The following is a 21,870-nucleotide window of genomic DNA, read 5'->3' as shown; positions in this document are numbered from 1 at the left end:
TGTAACCCATAACCAGGAAGAAAATCAGTCCATCTAAACAGATCCAGAAAACAGCAATAACAATGATGACAGCACACAAAACAAGTAGCAAAATGTGTGCAAGGATTTAAAAGAAAAAATGTTGAAAACAGAAAACTACAACAAAAATATATAACTTGCAGAACAAAAAATACCATGTAGATGATCCTCAAATTAACAATGGCTCAACTTAATTTTTCAACTTTATGATTGTACAAAAGCAATATATATTCAGTAGAAACCATTCTCTGAGTAACACTACAACCATTTTCTTCACTTTCAGTAAAGTATTCAATAAATGATGAAATATTCAACACTTTATTATAAAATAGTTTTTGTGTTAAGTGATTTTTGTCCAACTGTAGGCTAATATAATTGTTCTGGGCACATTTAAGGTAGGCTATGCTATGATGTTCAGATTAGGTGTATTAAACATATTGCAACTCACGATATTTTCAACTTATGATGGGTTCATCAGGACACACAATGATCTTGTTAAAAAAAGCCTGGTATCTCCTGCCTTCTCTTGCCCCCTTTCTCTTGTTCCCTCTCTTGCCATGTGATACACTGCTCCCCCTTTGCCTTCCACCATGACAGGAAGTTTCCTGAGGCTCTCACCCAGAAGTAGATGCTAGCACTATGCTTCTCCTATAGACTGCAAAGCTGGGAACCAAGTAAATCTTTTTTTTTTTTTTTTGAGACAGAGTCTCGCTCTGTCGCCCAGGTTGGAGTGCAGCGGCGAGATCTCAGCTCACTGCAACCTCCACCTGCCGGGTTCAAGCGATTCTCCTGCCTCAGCCTCCCAAGTAGCTGGGACTATAGGCATGCACCACCATGCCCAGCTAATTTTCTGTGGTTTTAGTACAGACGGGTTTTCACTGTGTGAATCTCTTTTCTTTATAAAGCACCCAGTCTCAGGAATTCCTTTAGAGCAAAGCAAAACAGACTAATCCAGGTAGCCACTGTTGATAGGACTTATTGCCAGACACTACAGTGTTTTACAGCTTCACCACAGCTGAATCACCTTACAGTAACTATTATTATGAACAAAAAAACTGTTCAAATGATAAAAGGCAAATGAAAGTCATCCATCATCATTAGTTAGGCAAAAAGCCATTTACAATATCCTTTTTGGGGCCAGTTGGAAATCTGTAAGCATTTCCCCATTTTTGAGTTTGGCTTCAGAAAAGGACTTCTCGGAAAAAAAATTATCATCAAATTTGAAGTAATGTACATTGAAAATATGTTTAACTATGGGTATATATAGAATTTGCAATCTATTTTTAAATACAAATAAAACCATAATTTAGAGGGTAAAACAGCCACAAGATTGGGGGTGAACAATACATACATGGTAACAAAGAAGTGCAGGGGGCTTCTCATCAGAAAAAAATGCAATCTAGTAAGACAATGAGACAACACCTTTTTAAAATGCTGAAAAAAAAAAAAGAAATGACAAAACTACACTACGTTATTCAGTAAAAATATATTCAAAAATAAAAGTAGGTTTCTGTGAATGTGAACTTTCAGCTAACTTGGGTCAAATAGCTAGGAGTAGGATTGCTGGGTCACATGAAAAATGTATGTTTACAAGAAAATGCCAAACTATTCCAAAGTGGCTGCACCATTCTGAGTTGTCAGAAGCAATGAATAAGAAGAACTCCTGTTGATTCACAATCTCCCTAGCATTTGGTACTGTCAGTTTGTTCAATGGCAATTCTAGTAGCTGTGTAATGTAGTGGTATCAAAGTATGGTTTCAATGTGTATTTTTCTAGTAACAAATGACACTGAACATCTGGCCATCTTTTCATGTGCTTATTTTCTATCCATTTATCTTCTCTGGTAAAGTGTCTTTTGAGATCTTTCGCCCATTTTTTAGATTGTTTTCTTACAGCTGAGACTTGAGTTCTTTATATATTCTGAACATAAGTCTTTTAACAAATACATGATTTTCAAATATTTTCTCCCAGTCTGTGGCTTATCTTTTTATTCTCTTAACAGTATCTTGCACACAGCAAAATTTTTAAATTTTTAAAATATAATACAATATACTGACTTCTTTTCTTTTATAGACTGTGGTTTTGGTACTAAGTCTATGAATTCAATGCCAAACCCAAAGTCCAATATATTTTCCCCTATGATTTCTTTAAGAAGTTTTAGTTTGAGGTTTCAAAGTTAATCCACCCAAGAAAAACAAAAGCATATTTTTCCACAAAAAAATTAATCTCAAATGTTTGCAGCAGCTTTATTCATAACAGACAAGAAACTACAAAAAAAATCAAGATGGCTTTCATCAGGTGAACAGATTAACAAACATGATACATAGAAAACAAAGGAATACTAGTTAGTAATAAAAAGAAGCCACTGATTTACTCAACAAAATGAATCTTAACGTATGTTGCTAAGTGAAGGAAGACAAAACCAAAGACTACATATTGTGTGCTTCATTTACATGACATTATGGAAAGGGAGAAACTATAGGTTGAAAAATAGTTCAGTGTTGAAAGTACAAGGAGGAGATGATTATAAAGTGCCTTCGAGAGTAACTTTTATAGTGATGAAACTATTCTAAATGATACTAAAAAAGCACACACCAATTCTGTGGTACTCATCCTCCAAAACCATGAATCCAGTCTAATAATAAAAGAAAATATCAGACAAATCCTCATTTAGAGACATTCAACAAAATACTTGACCAGTACTCTTCAAAAGTATTGAACTATTAAAGTTATAAAAACAAACAACTGAGAAACTGCCATAGATTAGAGAAGTCTAAGGGGACACAATGACTAAATGTAATGTGGTATCCTGAACTGAATCTTAGAACAAGGCAGGGACACTATGGAAAAACTGCTGAAATTCAAATGTAGTCTGTAGTTTAGAGTATTTCACTACTGTTAATTTAATAGTTTAGACGAATGTACCATGGCTACGTAAGATGTTAACATTAGGGGAACATGGGCAAAGAGTATACAGTGACTGTACTCTCTTTGCTAATTTTCTATAATTCTAAAATTATTCTGAAATAAAAAGCTTTTAAAAGATAAATGCAAAATAAGTATATTTTTGGAAAACAAAAAATGGAAAGAATTTGTTGCCAGCTAATACACACTACAAGATATATTTAAAAAGATACTTTTCAGGCTGAAAGAAATGATTGTGGATAGAAACTTGAATGTAAATGATGGATTTAAACAGACATGTTAAATATATGGGTAAATACAAATAAAATTTTTTCTCATTTCTAATGTCTCTTTTTTTCACCCTGCCCCCTCCTCATTTCAAATTTCTTTCAAAATAAATTTGACTCAAAGCTAAAATAATAAAGTATTATGGGGTTTACAACACACATAAGAGTAAAATACATGACAATACTTACACAAAACATAACAAGCAAAAAAAAGGAAGGACACTGTTTTAAAGTCCCTACATTATACCTCAAGAGGTACAAAAGTATTTGAAAGTTTGGTGAAATAGGTAAAAGGTTCACAGCGTAAACTCTATGAACGTAATATAAAACAGATAAACAACAAAGAAAAATCAATGAAAACAAAAAAATGGGTTCCCTGAAATGATCAATAAAATTAAAAATCTTCCAGCTGGACTAATCAAGGGCACAAGGACACAAGCTGAAAAAAAAAAGAACGTAAGTTGCTAATATTAGGAATGAAACAGGCACTATCTGTAGTATCACTACAGATACCACAGAAGAGTAATAAGGAAATATTACAAATAATTTTCAGTCAATAAATGTGACATCATACCTGAAATGGACAGATTTCCTAAAAGAAACAAACTACTGAAGCTCAATAAAGAATAGATTACTTGAACAGCTTAATGACGTAAAAACTTAAATTCATAAAATTATGAAGTTCTACAACAAAGAAACTAACAGATAGTGATGGAAATCAGACTAGTACTTGCCAGCAAGTACGAAGATGACTGATTTAGAAAGGAAATGACAGTTACATGAGGATACAGATTTAAGAAATATCATCTAACTATATACTTAATATGGATTCGCTGATATAAATTATGTTCCAATAAGGTTGACAAAAATTTTAAGAGAAAGTTTCAATTACCCCTATTTTGTGACTATAATTGAAAATGTCAATAATTGAAAGTTATTTCATTAAATGCCTAAATTATGTCCTTGCATTTAAGTTTCAATGAGACATTTTTTTTCAGCAAATCACCATCCTAGTACATTCTTACTTTTAATGAAAAAAATTTCAACAGTATTTATTATACAGATGTAATCAACTTTCCAAATGTTAATGTGAAAACCATATTTTTCACAAATTTCAGACAGTAAGAATCAACTTAAATAATTAGTAATACAATTAACAAACCGGAGAAATTGTACTGAACCTACTTAGTAGCCGAACCTTTTCTCAGAATAAAAGGAATCAGCATAAATTATTCAAATAATAGTGATTTCCTAAATTACAATAAACATACACTGCGGTTATAAGAGTTATCAATTTACTTTTTTAACAACTGAAAAGAGTAAAAACCAAAATCATTACAAAGTGTTTCTTGAAGTAATTCAATATAACAGAATAAACTGAAAAATTTAACAGAAAAGTGAAGTCATTTATTTAACAAATTTAACGAATGACTGTTACAAGGTAACAGATTGAGCTTGACATATTTTAAACTCATTTTCTTCATTAACGAACTACTAGAAAACAGATTTTTTAAGTTGATAAAGAGAATTATAAATAAAACTTTTAAAGAAAAGCTAATTATCAATTATATTGTACATTTTAAGAGCCATATATAGTACATATATAATCCAATCCAATTCAGGATTAATACGTGCCCAAGACTCTATCTTTTAAATATCTTCTCCTTTGATCACAATTCATTTTTTAATTAAATATTGTTACAGAATTTATTAAAATCTTTCTGTTTTGCTCCCTATATGGGAAAAGGGTAATCTATAAGTGATGTGTTTATTAATGTAAGAAAGAATAGAAAGGAACAAGTAAAAATAGTGTTGTAAATTAAAATGGTCCTTTAAAGCTAGTTGAAATAAATTTTTACTTTATGTAAAAGCACTTAGTAAAACCAACCAAACTGAAATGAAGAAAACAAAAGAAAAAGAGGGAGAGAAGGGAAAAGACAGGGGAAGAAAGAGGAGAGGATGAAAAGAGAGAAGAAGAGGGTAAGACGGGGAGGAAAAGAGGGAAGGGCAGGAGAGAAAAAAGAAAATTTTCATATAACTCCTACCAAGATTATAAATATATAAAATTTGATTTTCATTCATTACTTATACTCATCTATCATACTTCATATTTCTTATCAGTAGTGTCATATACACATATGAATTTAAAATGCCAGCATCATAAATACATGAATACTAAATACTAATTTGCTGAAATCAGCCAATATCTTAGAAATTAATCTTCCTAGTTATAAAGTACAAACACATAATCACATTTATAAGGTTCCTATCAAGAATATCTCACTAACCTTAACAATTACACACAATAACACACCAGGTTGTGTTTACTGATACAATTAACTACTCAAATGAGTCCAGAAATCTGGACTTGTCATCTGTACCTTCAGCCCTAAATAAATTAATACTGCTGAAAAATGGTAATACTAATAAATTCAAATGAAATGTGTATATATCACCATTTTCTCTGATTGTGTGTGTGTATGCACATAAATAATACATACTTCATTGGCACCATGATGTGTTAATAGAAGAGCAACCATTTCAAATCAATCACATATGGACAGCTTACCCTGCTATAAACTAGTAGTCATAATCATAGAAACTCATATAATTGTGAAGATTATATGATAATATGCATAAAAGTGATTTGTACACAGTAAAACAATCTATAAATATTAGTTATTATCTTTCCCTTGCTTAGAAACCAAGTAGACCAGCCTTCTGCCAGTTTCTGGAATATGCCAAGTTCTTACCCAACATGCAGCCTTTGTTCTTGCTATTCCTTCCACCTTTGGCTCATTCTTATAATTCAGATCTCTACTTAAATTATACTTCTTTTCCAAAAAAAGTCCCTGACAACCAGTATCAATTATGACACATTAGGATACAAGAGAAATTGCAACTCAAGGTGACTTTAAAAATAAGAAAATTTTAGTTTCTCAATAGCAAAAAGGCTAATTCAATGGGGTTCAATGAAACTGTGAAAAATACCTTTTCACCTTTCTATTCTACCTAGGCATTATCAGTTTTTGTCCTCTAGCTAACTTTCTTCCTGGTAGCAAGTTAGCTGCCTCAATTCCAGCCATATGCAATTATGTGCAAAAGAACAACTGGGAATCTGTCTCATTTTGAGAGGAAACCACTGACAGACGGTCTCTCCTGAAGATTTACACATCTCATTAGCCAAGATTGAGTCACCTGTCCCTTGTAAAATTAATCACTGACAAGTGGAATGAGATTCCCATTACCAGCTTAGACTAATCAGAATTTATCCCTGAGGGTGGGCTCCAAAAAAAACTGGTACCCTGAAAACAAGAATGAAAGAATGACTGTAATACCCTGCAAGAATGCTACATACAACACTCTATGTTTTTTAATAAAAAACTCACCCTCCTTCATTATTCTCTATTATAACACAAATTGGCTTATTTCCTATACTAAAAGATATACATCAGTAGAGCGAGAGCTAAGAGTATACATAGCACCTAAAACAGAGCAAGCTCTTTAATAATATTTGTTGAATAAGCCCATACATATTATCCAAATGTATTTAATACCTATATTCAAAATCCTAAGCAAAATAAATTAAATCAGGCCTTAGAAGAATTAGAACTAAGATTCAAAGTCATTTTCCTATGTTTACTCATTTATTTTTATGTGCATAAAATGTCAAACGTAGATGTTCAGAAATACGTCCAAATGTAAGTTCGAAGAAATAACTTGCATTCAAGTCAACTCTTGATAAGCTGCAGGGTCCTTAAACACAACATGTAATAGTTATAAGGAGAGATAAATGGATTGCAAAAAAATTCCTAGTCATGGCCAGGCGTGGTGGCTCACGCCTGTAATTCCAACACTTTGGGAGGCCAAGGCAGGCAGATCACCTGAGGTCAGGAGTTTAAGACCACCCTGACCAACATGGTGAAACCCCATCTCTACTAAAAATACAAAATTAGCGCGGCATAGTGGTGCATGCCTGTAACCCCAGCTACTCAGGACGCTGAGGCTGGATAATCGCTTGAACCTGGGAGGCGGATGTTGCAGTGAGCCGAGATCGCGCCATTGCACTCCAGCCTAGGTAACAAGAGCAAAACTCCGTTTCAAAAAAAATAAAAAATTCCTAGTTATATACAACACAAATAATGAATAAACATTAACAATCTTTCCAGAGGACAGTTTCTGAAGAACAGTAGATTCAAAGGTGCAAATTCAAACAGATTCAAAACTGTTTCTACAGAATAGTAGGGATTCAAAAGTGCAGTAAACATGCACTCTTCATACAAGAGGCATGAAAGTCCTTTAAAGGCTAATCTTTACTACTGCATGTAAGAAGAATCATAATGGTATCACTGGCTGGTATTCAATTCACTAATACATAGGCCAGATTAGTGGCATAGAGTATATATCTCACAAAATAAGGGAAACAAATAAATTATGGAACAACCATTGTGGGATACTATGGCTCAGTTTTATATGCTAAAGACAAATACACATAATATGTTAGGTGAACAGTAGGACACAGAGGGAGCTGAAATTTTGGATGATGGTATGAGATCTTGGAAAGTACAGGCTCTAAGGTTAGACAGAACAAGGTCTAAATCATGGCACTGCTAATATAGAAATGGGACAGTAAAGAATCAAGCAGGACATCTCTGAACCTGCATTACTTTGTCTTTAAAATGACTGTAATAATTCCTATTATGCTGGTCTCTCATTAAGTATAATAATGATTACATTTATATAGTGTTTCTTGAATGCAAGGCCCTTTTCTAATTGCTTCACAGATATCATAATACTTAATCCTCTCAACACCCTTACGAAGTAAGTAGGTACTATTATCCCGATTTTACAGTGAAGAAAATTAAGGTACATTGAATTTAAATAACTTCTCCAAGGTCATAAAGCCAGTAAGTAGCAGAACCAGAATCAATGGCAGCTTTTTTCTATTATTAAGAAGAATCTGCTGACTTTAAGAATTGCAAGAGAAAACTAGAATATCTCCTATATGTATACTTTTAACACAAGGCCAGGCAACCCCACAATTATTTTTATATTTGTGAGTGAAAACCACAAATATTTTTTATGATTTGTGAGTGAAAACCAAAATATCTTATAATGATCAATCTTTTATATCAATGTGACTGGGTTAAGGGATACCCAGATCACTGGTAAAACATTTTATTTCTAGGTGTGTCAGGGAGGGTGTTCCCAGAAGAGATTAGCATTTGAATCAGTAGACTGAGTAAAGAAAATGTGCCCTCACCAATGTGAGCAGGCATCATTCAGTCCTTTCAGGGACCACCTGAATTGAACAAAAAGACTGAGGTTGAGTGAATGCTCACACTCTTCTTGAGCTAGTATTTTCACCTCCTGCTCTCAAAGATCAGAGCTCCTAATTCTTGGGCCTTCAGACCCCAAGACTTATCCAGCAGCAGCAATCCCCTCCAAAGGCCTTCCGCCTTGAATTTAGACCTTGGGCTCCCCTGGTTTTCTGGCCTTTTGAGCTTGGACTAATTTACGTCACTGGCTTTCCTGTTCTCCAGCTTGCAGATGGCATATGGTAGGACTTCTTAAATGACTATAATCCCATGATAAATCTCCTCTTATGTATCTATTTATTTATATCCTATTGGTTCTGTTTCTCTACAGAACCCTGACAATTATGCACCCTTATATTAACAAGTAAAAGAATATCAATATTTGTTGTAAAGGCTCCACCTCTCCCTCAGGAAATAGCTAACGTTTTCTAACATTTTTTTCAAATTTATTAATCCAACATTTTGAGATAAGACACTTGAAGTGTCATTGATAAGATATGATTTACCAGAAAAAAAAAGATTATACATATTTAACAATGGCATAACAGACTAAGAATCATATGAAAAACCATTATTCTATATTCCAAAGACCAGAGTGATTGGTGCCCCCTAGCTTTCTTAACCATCCCCTATATCCAACAAAATATGACTTGATAACTAGTTGTACAAATGTCATTGAATTATTACATATTTCCTTTTTTCCAAAGTTTCACATTTTCCTTTAATACAATTTTCCAGTTTCACCAGCATGATCAAAGTAGATCTACAATCTTCTCACTTCATTAGTTATTTATGCTACTCTCCTTCAGCTCTCCTTACACAACATATGCTCCTGTGTACATAAACCATTATATCTCAACAGTGTTTTATTATTTACACTTCTTCCTCTTGGTATAGGGATACAATTCTGAACATTATGCAGTCTCTCAACATAGCAATAGCTTAAGCAATATTGAGATTTGTTTTTTTCTTTTGTAAAAGAAGTCTGGAGATAGGTGATATAGAGATGATGGTTGCACAAAGTCCTCAGGGACCCAAGCTTCTAGCTTTCTCTTCCACCACTCTAGGTGCCTGGCTTCCATCTTCAAGATTGCCTCATGGTACAAAATGATTGTTAATGCTCCAGTTATTACACTTTCAATAAAGGGGAAGAAAACTGAATAGTAAAAAGGGATGCCTTCCCAGCTGAGTCAGTGCCTTTTAGAAGCACACACATAATACTTCTGCTTTCATCTCTTTTTTGCCAGAATTTAATAACACGGCTGGGAAATACAGCCTTTTCTTCCAGGCATCAATGTATCCAGTTAAAACAAACAAAGAAAAAAATCAGGGTTCTATTACTATAGAGGAAAGGGGAAATGTACTTTAGGGGCATCATGACTCCCTATCTATTTTTGACAGCTTCAGAATCACTACTGATGTTGAGAGAAGTTTTATATCATATCTTTAATATAATACAGCTGGTGTCAAAGCTATCCCCCGTAAGTGCTTTTACTTCCCTGGACATCTGGGGAGTGTGGCCAATTCTAAGCAATACTTTTAACGCAACAGGTATACTAAGGTTACAATTTTGAAGTATCATTGGATAGGATTCTTGGATCTACCTTATCTTACGCATCATATGGGAGAGAAAAGTTAGTATGTTTTATACAGGTTACCTAACACAATGTTGGGATTCATTCTGTGTGTCTCCACCAATTAGCCCAACCAATGGAGTTACACAGTGTGGTCTTTATCTGCCACAAATATTGGATCCATACTTATTCCACAGACATATATGCTTCATTATAATTATCACAACCTCATTTTATACATAATTGGCTGAAAATAAACTAGGACCCTGTGCAAAGTGTTTTACTTATTTTATTCAGTCAGGCCTCACAACAACCTTATTATGTTACTTTTACCCAGGTTTAAATCTGGCACATAGTAAACACTCAATAAACATTCTCTATTATCTCTATTAGTACATAAATAAGTACCCATATTATCCTTAATTTACAGATAAGAAAGAAGAAACAGAAAATTTAGTAACTTGCCCAGAGTCGTATATACTTTTAAGTAGCAGAGCCAGGATTCAAATCCCTACAAGCTAGCTCTAGAGTCCACTCAACTACTAAACTATGCTAATATCAGATAAAACCCAAAAGGTTAATTAATTTGCCTAAGATCACAAAACCAGGAAGAGCAAAGATTCACAGACAGATCTATTTAATGATGAAGCCCTTGTTCTCAACTTCAAATGAATCAAAGAAACATGGTTTGCCTAACCAAGGGATTATTACTCTTCAGGGGCAGAGTTACAAGGGAACATACTACCAAAGTAACAAACATAATCTATGAATTTCAATGGTAAGCAATTTAGGAGGATGAAATACAGTGTACATCTATATTGCCTAGCTAACACTACAGGTAGACCCATCTCTTTTAGCCATAATAGAACAAAAACAAAAGCAGCTCTGGCAAATGTATGTAGTGACTACCAGGTATCAATGTGAGTTTTCTCAGAAGTGAATAATAATTAATATCTAAAAGATCTTGAATAATTAAATGTCTTCATTTTATATCAGCTAGCAAAAAATTAAAGGGTAATAATTTTTTGCTACACCAAACTCAATGGATTTATCTAGAAGCAGCTTTTTTTGTTTGTTTTATTTTGTTTTGCTTTTTGAGACAGAGTCTTGTTCTGTCACCCAGGCTGGAATGCAATGGCATGGTATCGGCTCACTGCCAACCTCCGCCTCCAGGGTTCAAGTGATTCTCCTACCTCACCCTCCTGAGTAGCTGGGATTACAGGTGCATGCCACCATGCCCAGCTAATTTTTGTATTTTTAGTAGGGACAGGGTTTCACCATGTTGGCCAGGCTGGTCTCGAACTCCTGACCTCAGGTAATCTACCTGCCTTGGCCACCCAAAGTACTGGGATTACAGGCATGAGCCACCATGCCTGGCCTAGAAGCAGCAATTTTTAAAGATATCAGTAGCGACTTCCAGGGATGTGGTGAGGTCTCTGTCTCACTCCAGCCAGAGCTTGGGGTCCTGTATTCACTGCTCCGTGTCCTCAGTTTCAGGAGCCATAGATGGTCGACTAGATGCAGCCAGGAGGAACATCTCCCACTAAGGGACCAGGACATCAGGAAGACTGGCACACTCCTAGCAGATCTTCAGCGGGAAGGCACGGAAAGAACAGAGGCTGATGTGAAGAAAGAGGAAGCTGGAAGGGGCTACCGCACACTGAGGCTCATTATTGGTCCCCAACGACTCCAGCAGAGGGGGTGAGTTGAACAGGCAAGGAGCAACCCACTCTCACCAGAGGCCTCTGGAATCGCAGCAGGAGGAGACCCCTCAACCACCATGGACACTTGAGTTGGCAGGGAAAGCTGCTTCTAGAAGTGGTAAGGATAGAGCCCAGAGGGTTTGGTGTGGGAGCATCTGTAGTGGAGCACAGCCAGGGACACCTAACCCACTAGGCTTGACTTGCTCCCATAGGAGACTTTGGCCCTAGGGGACTAAAGAGTCAAACCTGAACTCATTGCTCCGAATGCCTGCAGGGAGGCCAGTACCCACTAACACCCTGCTACAGCCAATGAACATGCACCCCACCACATTGCCACTGCCACTGCCACTGCCACTGGCACATGCGAACAAGGATAGATCCCGCTGCTATCACCCTATGAAGTGCTTTGGCTGGCACCACCTATCAAAGTGTTGTGACTAGCAGTCTGAGGGCACCTCAGCCACTCCAGCACAACAGTTCACAGAATCCATGTTATACAACAATCAAAGCCCCAAAGTCGTCAAACAGGATAAAAGAAAAAACATCCATTCTTATGACAGCAACTTCAAAGACTGAAGAAACATTAGCCCACAAAGATGAGAAAGAACCAGCACAAGAACTCTAACAACTCAGCCAGGTGTGGTGGCGCACACCTGTAATTCCAGCACTTCAGGAGGCCGAGGTGGGCTGATCACGAGGTCAGGAGATCGAGACCATCCTGGCTAACACAGTGAAACCCAGTCTCTACTAAAACTACAAAAAATTACCCAGGTGTGGTGGCGGGCGCCTGTATTCCCAGCTACTCAGGAGAATGAGGCAGGAGAAAGGGGTGAACCGGGGAGGCAAAGTTTGCAGTGAGCCGAGATCATGCCACTGTACTCGGTTCTGGGCAACAGAGTGAGACTCCGTCAAAAATAATAATAACAATAATAATAACCCCAACAACTCAAAAAACCAGAGTGTCTTCTTTCCTCCCAATGACTATACTAGTTCTCCAGCAAGGGTTCTTAACTGGGCCAACATGGCTGAAACAACAGAAATAAAATTCAGAATATGGATAAGAAAAAAGATCATCAAGATTCAGGAGAACACTAAAAACCAATCTAGGCAAGCTAAGAAGCACAATAAAATGATACAAGAGCTGAAAGACAAAATAGCCAGAATAGAAAAAAAGACAACTGATCTGATAGAGCTGAAAAACCCTCTATAAGAATCTCAAGTATTAACAGCAAAACAGACGAAGCTGAGGAAAAAAAAATCATAGAACTTCAAGACTAGCTTTCTGAAATAAGACAGCCAGATGAAAAAAAAAAAAAGAAGATGATGATGATGATGAAGAAGAACAAAAAGGAATGGCAAAACCTCCAGGAAATATGGGATTATGTAAAGAGAGCAAATCTACAACTCGTTGGCATCCTTGAAAGAAATGGGGAGAATGGAAGCAACTTGGAAAACATATTTCAGGATATCATCCATGAGAACTTTCTGAACGTATATAGAGGGGCCAACATTCACAGGAAATGCAGAGAATCCCAGCAAAATACTTTACAAGAAGATTATGCCTGAAATATATAATCATCAGATTCCATGAGGCTGAAATGAAAGAAAACATGCTAAAGGCAGCTAGAGAGACAGAACAGGCCACTTACAAAGGGAAGCCCAAAAGACTAACAGCAAACCTCTCAGAAGAAACCTTATAAGTCAGAAGAGATTGGGGGTCTATATTCGATATTCTTGAAGAAATGAAATTTCAACCAAGAACTTAATAACTGGCCAAACTAAGCTTCATAAGTGAAGGAGAAATAAGATCCTTTTCAGACAAGCAAATACTGAAGGAATTCATTACCACCAGCCTTGCCTTACAAGAACCCCTTAGAGCAGCACTAAATATGGAAAGGAAAGACCATTAGCAACCACTACAAAAACACACTGAAGCACACTGACGAAGTGACACTGTAAAGCAACCACACAAACAAGCAGGCATAATAACAGCTAACAACACAATAACAGGATCAAATCCACACATATCAATACTAACCTTGAATGTAAATGGTCTAAATGCCCCAATTTAAAGGCACAGAATGGCAAGCTAAATAAAGAAGCACAACTCAATGGTATGCTGTCTTCAAGAGACACATCTCACATGCAATGACACCCACAGGCTAAAAAATAAAGAGATGGAGAAAAATCTACCAAGAAAATGGAAAGCAGAAAAAAGCAGGGGTTATAATCCTAATTTCAGACAAAACAGATTTTAAGCCAACAAAGATCAAAACAGACAAAAAAGGGCATGACATAATGGTAAAGGGTTTAATTTAACAAGAAGACCTAACTATCCTAAATATATATGCACCCAACACAAGAGTATCCAGATTCATAAATCAAGTTCCTAGGAACCTTCAAAGAGACTGAGACTCCCACACAGTAACAGTGGGAGACTTCAACACCTCACCAACAGTATTAGACAGATCACTGAGGCAGAAAATTAACAAAGATATTTAGGAACTGAACTCAACACTGGGCCAAATAGATCCAAATGGATCTGAAAGACATCTACAGAACTCTACCCCAAAACAAAAGAATATATATTCTTCTCATCTGCACATGGCACATACTCTAAAACTGACCACCCAGTCAGACATAAAACAATTCTCAGCAAATGCAAAAGAGCTGAAATCATACCAACTACTCTCTCGGAACACAGCATAATAAAAATAGAAGTCAGGACTAAGAAAATCACCCACAACTATACAATTACATGGAAATAAAACAACCTACTCCTGAATGACTTTTGAGTAAGGCAGAAATCAAAGAAATTCTTTGAAATTAGTGAGAATGAAGATACAACATACCAGCATCTCTGGGACACAGCTAAAGCAGTGTTATGGGAGAAATATATAGCACTAAACACCCTCATCAAAAAGTTAGAAAGAGCTGGGCACAGTGCCTCATGCCTGTAATCCCAGTACTTTGGGAGGCCAAGGCAAGGCAGATCACTTGAGGCCAGGAGTTCGAGACCAGACTGGCCAACATAGTGAAACCCCATCTCTACCAAAAATACAAAAACTTAGCTGGGTGTGGTGGTGCACGTCAGTAATCCTAGCTACTAATGACACTGAGGCATGAGAATTGCTCAAACCTGGGAGGCAGAGACTGCAGTGGACCAAAATCGTGCCACAGCATTCCAGCCTGGGCAACTGAGTGAGACTGCCCCAAAAAAATAAAAAATTAAAAATTAAAAACATATATTTATATATGTATATATAATGTATGTACCTATATATTAGATCTCAATTTAACAACCTAATATCACAACTAAAAGAACTAGAGATGCAAGAGCAAATCAATCCCAAAGCTAGCAGAAGGCAAAAAATAACCAAAATCAGGGCTGAACTGAAGGAGACTGAAACACAAAAAAAAATCATTCAAAAGATCAATGAAGCCAGGAGTTTGTTTTTTGAAAAAATTAACAAGATAGACAACTAGCTAGACTAATAAAGAAAAAAAGAGAAGATCCAAATAAACACAACTGCAAACAACAAAGGGGGATATTATTACAGATTGGACAGAAACACAAATAACCAGACTATTATGAACACCTCTATGTACAAAAAACTAGAAAGTCTAGAAAAAAAATGGACAAATTCCTGAACACATACACCCTCCTATGACTGGATCAGGAGGAAACTGAATCCCTGAACAGACCAATAATGAGCTCTGAAATTTAATCAGTAATAAATAGCCTACCAATCAAAAAAAAAAAAAAAAAAAAAAAAAGCCCTGAACCAGACAGATTCACAGTCTAATTCTACCAGATGTACAAAGAAGAGCTAGTACCATACCTACCAAAACTATTACAAAAAAATTGAGGGGAAAGGAGTCATCCCTAAATGATTCTATGAGGTCAGCATCATGATGATATAAAACTTGGAAGAGATACAACAAAGAAAGAGAACTCCAGCCTGGGCAACATGGTGAAACCCTGTCTCTACAAATAAAATAAAAAATAAAATAAAAAGAAAACTAGCCAGGCATGGTAGCACATGCCTGTAGTCTCAGCTATTCAAGAGGTTGAAGTGGGAGGATCACTTGAGTCTGGGAGGTTAAGGCTGCAGTGAGCCATGTCTGCACACTGTACCCCAGCCTGGGTGACAAAGTGAGATCCTGGCTCAAAAAACAAAGAAAAAAAAAGTACCTTTTTTTCCTCAAGGAAAAAAAAGAGAAGAAAACTTCAAGTCAATATCCTTGATGGACACTGATGCAAAAATCCTCAACAAAATACTAGCAAAACAAATCCAGCAGCATATCAGAAAGCTAATTCACCATGATCAAGTAGGGTTTATCCCTGGGATGCAAGGTTGGTTCAACTTATGCAAATCAATAAGTATGATTCATCACACAACTAGAACTAAAGACAAAAAACACATGATCATCTCAATACATACAGAAAAGGCTTTCAGTAAAAGTCATCATCCCTTCACGTTAAAAACTCTCAACAAACTAGGTATTGAAGGAATACACATCAAAATAGTAAGAGCTGGCCATGCGCGGTGGCTCACGCCTGTAATCCCAGCACTTTGGGAGGCCGAGGCGGGCGGATCACAAGGTCAGGAGATTGAGACCATGGTGAAACCCCGTCTCTACTAAAGATAGAAAAAATTAGCTGGGCGCAGTGGTGGGCGCCTGTAGTCCCAGCTACTCGGGAGGCTGAGGCAGGAGAATGGCGTGAACCCGGGAGGTGGAGCTTGCAGTGAGCCGAGATTGCGCCACTGCACTCCAGCTTGGGCGACAGAGCAAGACTCCGTCTCAAAAAAAAAAAAAAAAAAAAGAACAATGCAGGAGGCATCACGCTACCCAACTTCAAACTAGATTATAGGACTATAGTAACCAAAACAGCATGGTACTGGCAAACAAAACAACAACAAAAACACAGACACACAGACCAATGGAACAGAACAGACAGCCCAGAAATAAGACTGCATACCTACAACCATCTGATCTTCAACAAAACCTACAAAAACAAGCAATGGAGAAAGGATTTCCTATTCAATAAAATTATGCTGGGATAACTGGCTAACCATATGCAGAAGATTGAAACTGGACACATTCTTATACTATATACAAAAATCAACTCAAGACAGATTAAAGACTTAAAACCCAAAACTATGAAAAAGTCTGGAATACAACCTAGGCAATACTATTCTGAAAATATGACCTGGGAAAGATTTCACGACAAAGACACCAAAAGCAAATGCAACAAAAGTAAAAACTGACAAATGGGATCTAACTAAACTAAAGAGGTTCTCCACAGCAAAAGAAACTATCAACAGAGAAAACAACCTACAGAATGAGAGAAAATTTTGCAACTGTAAAGGTCCATGCATCTGACAAAGGTCTAATTTCCAATACCTATAAGGAACTTAAGCAAATTCACAAGAAAAAAATGAACACGTTAAAAAGTGGGTAAAGGATGTGATCACTTTTCAAAAGAAGACATATATACAGCCAACAAGCATATGAAAAAAAGCCCAACATTGATCAATACTCAACATCACTAATCATTACAGAAATGCAAATCAAAACCACAATGACATACCATCTCACACCAATCAGAACAGCTATTACTAAAAAGTAAAAAAATATCAGATGCTGGCAATGTTGCAGAGAAAAGTGAATGCTTATACACTGTTGGTGGGAGTGTAAAATTAGTTTAACCATTGCGGAAAGCAGTGTGGCCATTTCTCAAAGAGCTAAAAATCGAACTACCATTCGATCCAGGAATCCCATTACTGGGTATATAACCAAAAGAATATAAATCATTCTATCATAAAGACACATGCATGCATATGTTCACTGAAGCACTATTCGCAATAGCAAAGACATGAAATCAACCTAAATGCCTATCAAGGGTAGACTGGATAAAGAAAATGTGGTACATATACACCACAGAACACTATGCAGTCATAAAAAAGAATGAGATCATGTACTTTGCAGTAACATGAGGCCATTATCCTTAGCAAACTAATGCAGGAACAGAAAACCAAATGTTTTCTGTTTCATGTTCTCACTTATAAGTGGGAGCTAAATGATGAGAACACATAAACACAATGAAAGGAACAATAGACACTGGAGCCTACCAGAGGGTGGAGAGTGGAAGCAGGGAGAGGAACAGAAAACATAACTATTGGGTACTAGGCTTAGTACCTGGGTGATGAAATAATCTGTACGTCAAACCCCCCATAAGTTTACCTACATAACAAACCTCTACAGGTACCTCCGAATCTAAACTAATAGTTTAAAAATAATAAAAGGTAATGAAATCAAATTTTGTGGCCATTTGTCAGAATTAATGCATTTGTAGTTTTCTCACCTAAAATTACAACCCTGACCCTCATCTCTTCAGAGGTACCCAAATTATGGCTAAACATTTCTTCAGAGTTTTTTAAGACTCACAACGTACAATTCTGATGCCCTGGGCACACAACACATAAATCACAATGCTAATTAACTGGCTCATCTTCAAATATTCCCCTAAGATTTTCAAGTTCCTCTTTTAAGAATGGCATAGACATACAATAATCAGATATGGTACACTTCATACCTGGTACAGGAACTGAAACATTGTAAGCACTAAATAATAAAGAATGAAGCTCATGTCACCAAATGAGTCAATCATAAGCATAAGAGGCATTAATTTAAATCTTTCATGAGTACTTCATATCTTTTCTTAAAAAATTTTTAAACGCCCTTTTTAAATGTCATATTTAATGAGACATTCTCAATTACTTCCCACCAACTTATATCTGCATTCTACTCACAGTTTCCAATGCTTTTAAGCTACCTGAATGAATCTAAAAGAATAAGTAGTAAACTTACACCATATTTTACTGCATCGCAACAGATAGAATATAAGACCAACTTTTTTTATTGGTAAAAAGTTCCTACACTAAGAGTCATGGGGTTTTTGTTGTTGTTACATCAAATTCTGGGGAGAGAGGGGGAGAGAGAGAGTGGTGGGGGGAGACAGAGAGAGAGAGAGAGAGAGAGCGTGCGTGAGAGCAAATGTGAGAGCATGCACACAAGAGCACCATAAAACAGGCAATGATCTTCAGTGGGGCATAAAAGTACCAAAAAGATTCAGTTCTTATAAATCATTACAGTTGTATCAACTTTAACACATCAGTTGACTGGTAACTAATATTAGATGAAAAGCAGCCAAAGCAGGCTTTACTTACAGCTATGTATGAAAGAATAACACAAACGTTGTTACTAAAATTAATTTAAACAACAGTTAAAAATGAAATTTTACATATAACAGCATTTGAACTCACTGTGAAATGTGTGAGACATATCACTGGCTAAGGATGTTCTCAATTTTAGAAGTATTAAGAGACTTCTACCTTCACCCATGCAGCAGGAGTAGGATCCAGAACTACACTCCAAATGTAAACACTAGAAAATCGGACAAACAACGTATCTGACATTGGACAATCGATGATCTGACACTGAAAATCAGCTCAAAACTGATTTCTGAAATAAGGGAAACAAACAAACAAAAAGGTGAGCCCTATAATTGCCTGGGATTTCTTTCTGAAAGCACTTTTGTGACTGTAGTATGCAGGAGGTGACCCTAACAGAATCTAGTGCCATTGCTGAGTTGAAAAACACAAGAGGTCATAATACAGAAAGGCCGATGCAACAAGAATTTTGGGGAAAAGTTCCTGAAGTGAGAGAGTTACAGAAAAACCTAATTTAAAAAAAAAAAAAATCTCCTTAAATTACCTGAATATCAATACTAATCTACATGTGCATAGGGTGAAAACTAATGATATAGAGCAAAAACAATTTCCAGGAAGAGAAAAATCACCACATAGTTAGTGCTAAGTAATTTCCAGAGCTCACAAAGGGCCAGGAATCATTTAAGTTCTCACAAGCAAGACAGAGTCCTCAATGAATCCTTGGGACATTCAACAGACAGCCACTCAATAGAGGTCCATCTTAGTAACGAGGGTAAGAATGCACACGAGTAAATGTTACTCTAGACTGTCCTAGAAAACCTTAAAAATATTAGCACAAAAAATAAAAGATGAAAAAAGAAGTTAAAAGATTTGCTGCCACTGACCATGCCTCTAAAGACCTTGGTTGCAAAACTTCCCCTCCAGGTGACCAAGCCTCCTGAGACGACATACTCATGCATACCCCTCAAAATAGCAGCCACCACAGCCAACATCAGCACCAGAAAGGAGCCCAGGACACTGCAAGGCTGCCTTCACTGCCATGCTCAAGAGTAAGGTAAGGGAGGTAAAAACAGATGCAGGAGGTCAGGCATGGTGGCTCATGCCTGTAATCCCAGCACTTTGGAAGGCGAGACGGGTGGATCACCTGAGGTCAGGAGTTCAAGACTTGCCTGACTAACATGGTGAAACCCCATCTCTACTAAAAATACAAAATATTAGGAGGATGTGGTGGTACGCACCTGTAATCCCAGCTCCTCCAGAGGCTGAGGTAGGAGAATCGCTTGAACCCAGGACGCAGAGGTTGCAGTGAACCGAAATCGTGCTACTGTATTCCAGCCTGGGCAACAAGAGTGAAACTCTGTGCCAAAAAAAAAAAAAAAAGAAAGAAAATAAAAATAGATGCAGGAGTAAAAATAAGAACCCTAAAAAAGGAGAGTTGGTATGTAAAGGGGATAGACAGATAAGGTGATCAAAATGAAGGGAAACAGACGATTAGGATCAATGTGCTTTGATGGTGTAAAGAGGTTATGTCATATGAGAGGAAAATTGAGAAAAAAGAGGTGAATAAATACCTCAGACATCATATTGGTCGGTGAGATTACCAGGATAACAAAGCTGATGTTATTTTAAAATATAATCCACATGAAGCTAGAAGTCTAAAGGCATATGGCAAGATTCTAGAATCTGCTAAAATCAATAAAACCAATATACTTGGTCCTATAGATGATAAAATCCAATGTCTTATGATATTGGAGATGATGATAAAGATCTTGATGATACCTAAATTAAATTAAATGTTTTACATCCAAGTTTCCTTTTGGATTGCTAACCTTGAAGTTATATGGCTTCATTATCACACAGAAAGTTAACCAGCCTTCTATGTATCTAAACAATTTTATTTTGACATCCCTTTCCTAAATGAATACATGAACTCCTGATGCTCAAATACTCTTGAAAGCAGTTCTTTTGCCTTCCTGATGTTTTCCTCATTCATTAAAGTTTGATACATACTAACAAATAACCTTAAGAATTAAATTTTTCTACAACCCAAGAACAACTAATTTCAAACTCCTGTTCTCTTCATCATCACTCCCTTTAAAACAAAGAAGTAACACTCAGAGTTGGTAAATTTGAAGATTAATGAGAAAATGTTTATGGTGTAAAGAATACTGGAATGAGAATAATAATATCTGGGCCGGGCGCGGTGGCTCATGCCTGTAATCCCAGCACTTTGGGAGGCTGAGGCAGGCGGATCACGAAGTCAGGAGATCGAGACCATCCTGGCTAACACAGTGAAACCCCGTCTCCACTAAAAATACAAAAAATTAGCCGGGTGTGGTGGTGGGCGCCTGTAGTCCCAGCTACCAGGAGGCTGAGGCAGGAGAATGGCATGAACCTGGGAGGCGGAGCTTGCAGTGAGCCGAGATGGTGCCACTGCACTCCAGCCTGGGCAACAGAGCGAGATTCCGTCTCAAAAACAAAAAAGAAATGAGAGAGAGAGAATAACAATATCTGTCTAACAGACAAGAAAACCAGGGCACCAAAAGGAAAAGTCGGGAGAGGGACAGAATCACAAAGCTAGCAGTGTCAAACAGGAATTTCAACCAAGCAATCTGATTCCAGATGCAAGGAGGTCTTCCATAGCAAGGAGGTTTTCTATAGCAAGTATCTTCCCATGCATAGATCAGACAACGGAAACAAAAGGATCTCCCCATCAATGGACTAAAGTTAGACTAAGAAACTAAAAATCTTTGCCAACTCAAGATTGCTACTAATTAATGGTGACTTTTGAAAGTCACTCTAATGATGTGTCTTCTCATGCATAACAT

General features: G+C 36.7%; 1 protein-coding gene and 1 pseudogene across 51 annotated transcripts in view; one reads left to right on the top strand and one right to left on the bottom strand.

Moving 5' to 3' along the window:
• FUT8 (fucosyltransferase 8) overlaps positions 1–21,870 on the bottom strand; it is a 472,318-nt gene that overhangs the window by 191,631 nt on the left and 258,817 nt on the right. For 11 of the 51 annotated variants that reach the window (XM_077938209.1, XM_077938215.1, XM_077938205.1 and 8 more), the window contains one exon: positions 20,281–20,399. The gene's annotated coding sequence lies outside the window, so the exon portion shown is untranslated. 51 annotated transcript variants of the gene reach the window in all.
• On the top strand, positions 11,471–20,958 carry LOC114679678 (uncharacterized; annotated as a pseudogene).

The sequence above is a fragment of the Macaca mulatta genome, chromosome 7 (assembly GCF_049350105.2).
Source record: "Macaca mulatta isolate MMU2019108-1 chromosome 7, T2T-MMU8v2.0, whole genome shotgun sequence".
Lineage (NCBI taxonomy): Eukaryota > Metazoa > Chordata > Mammalia > Primates > Cercopithecidae > Macaca > Macaca mulatta.
This window is presented reverse-complemented; position numbering and strand designations above follow the sequence as displayed.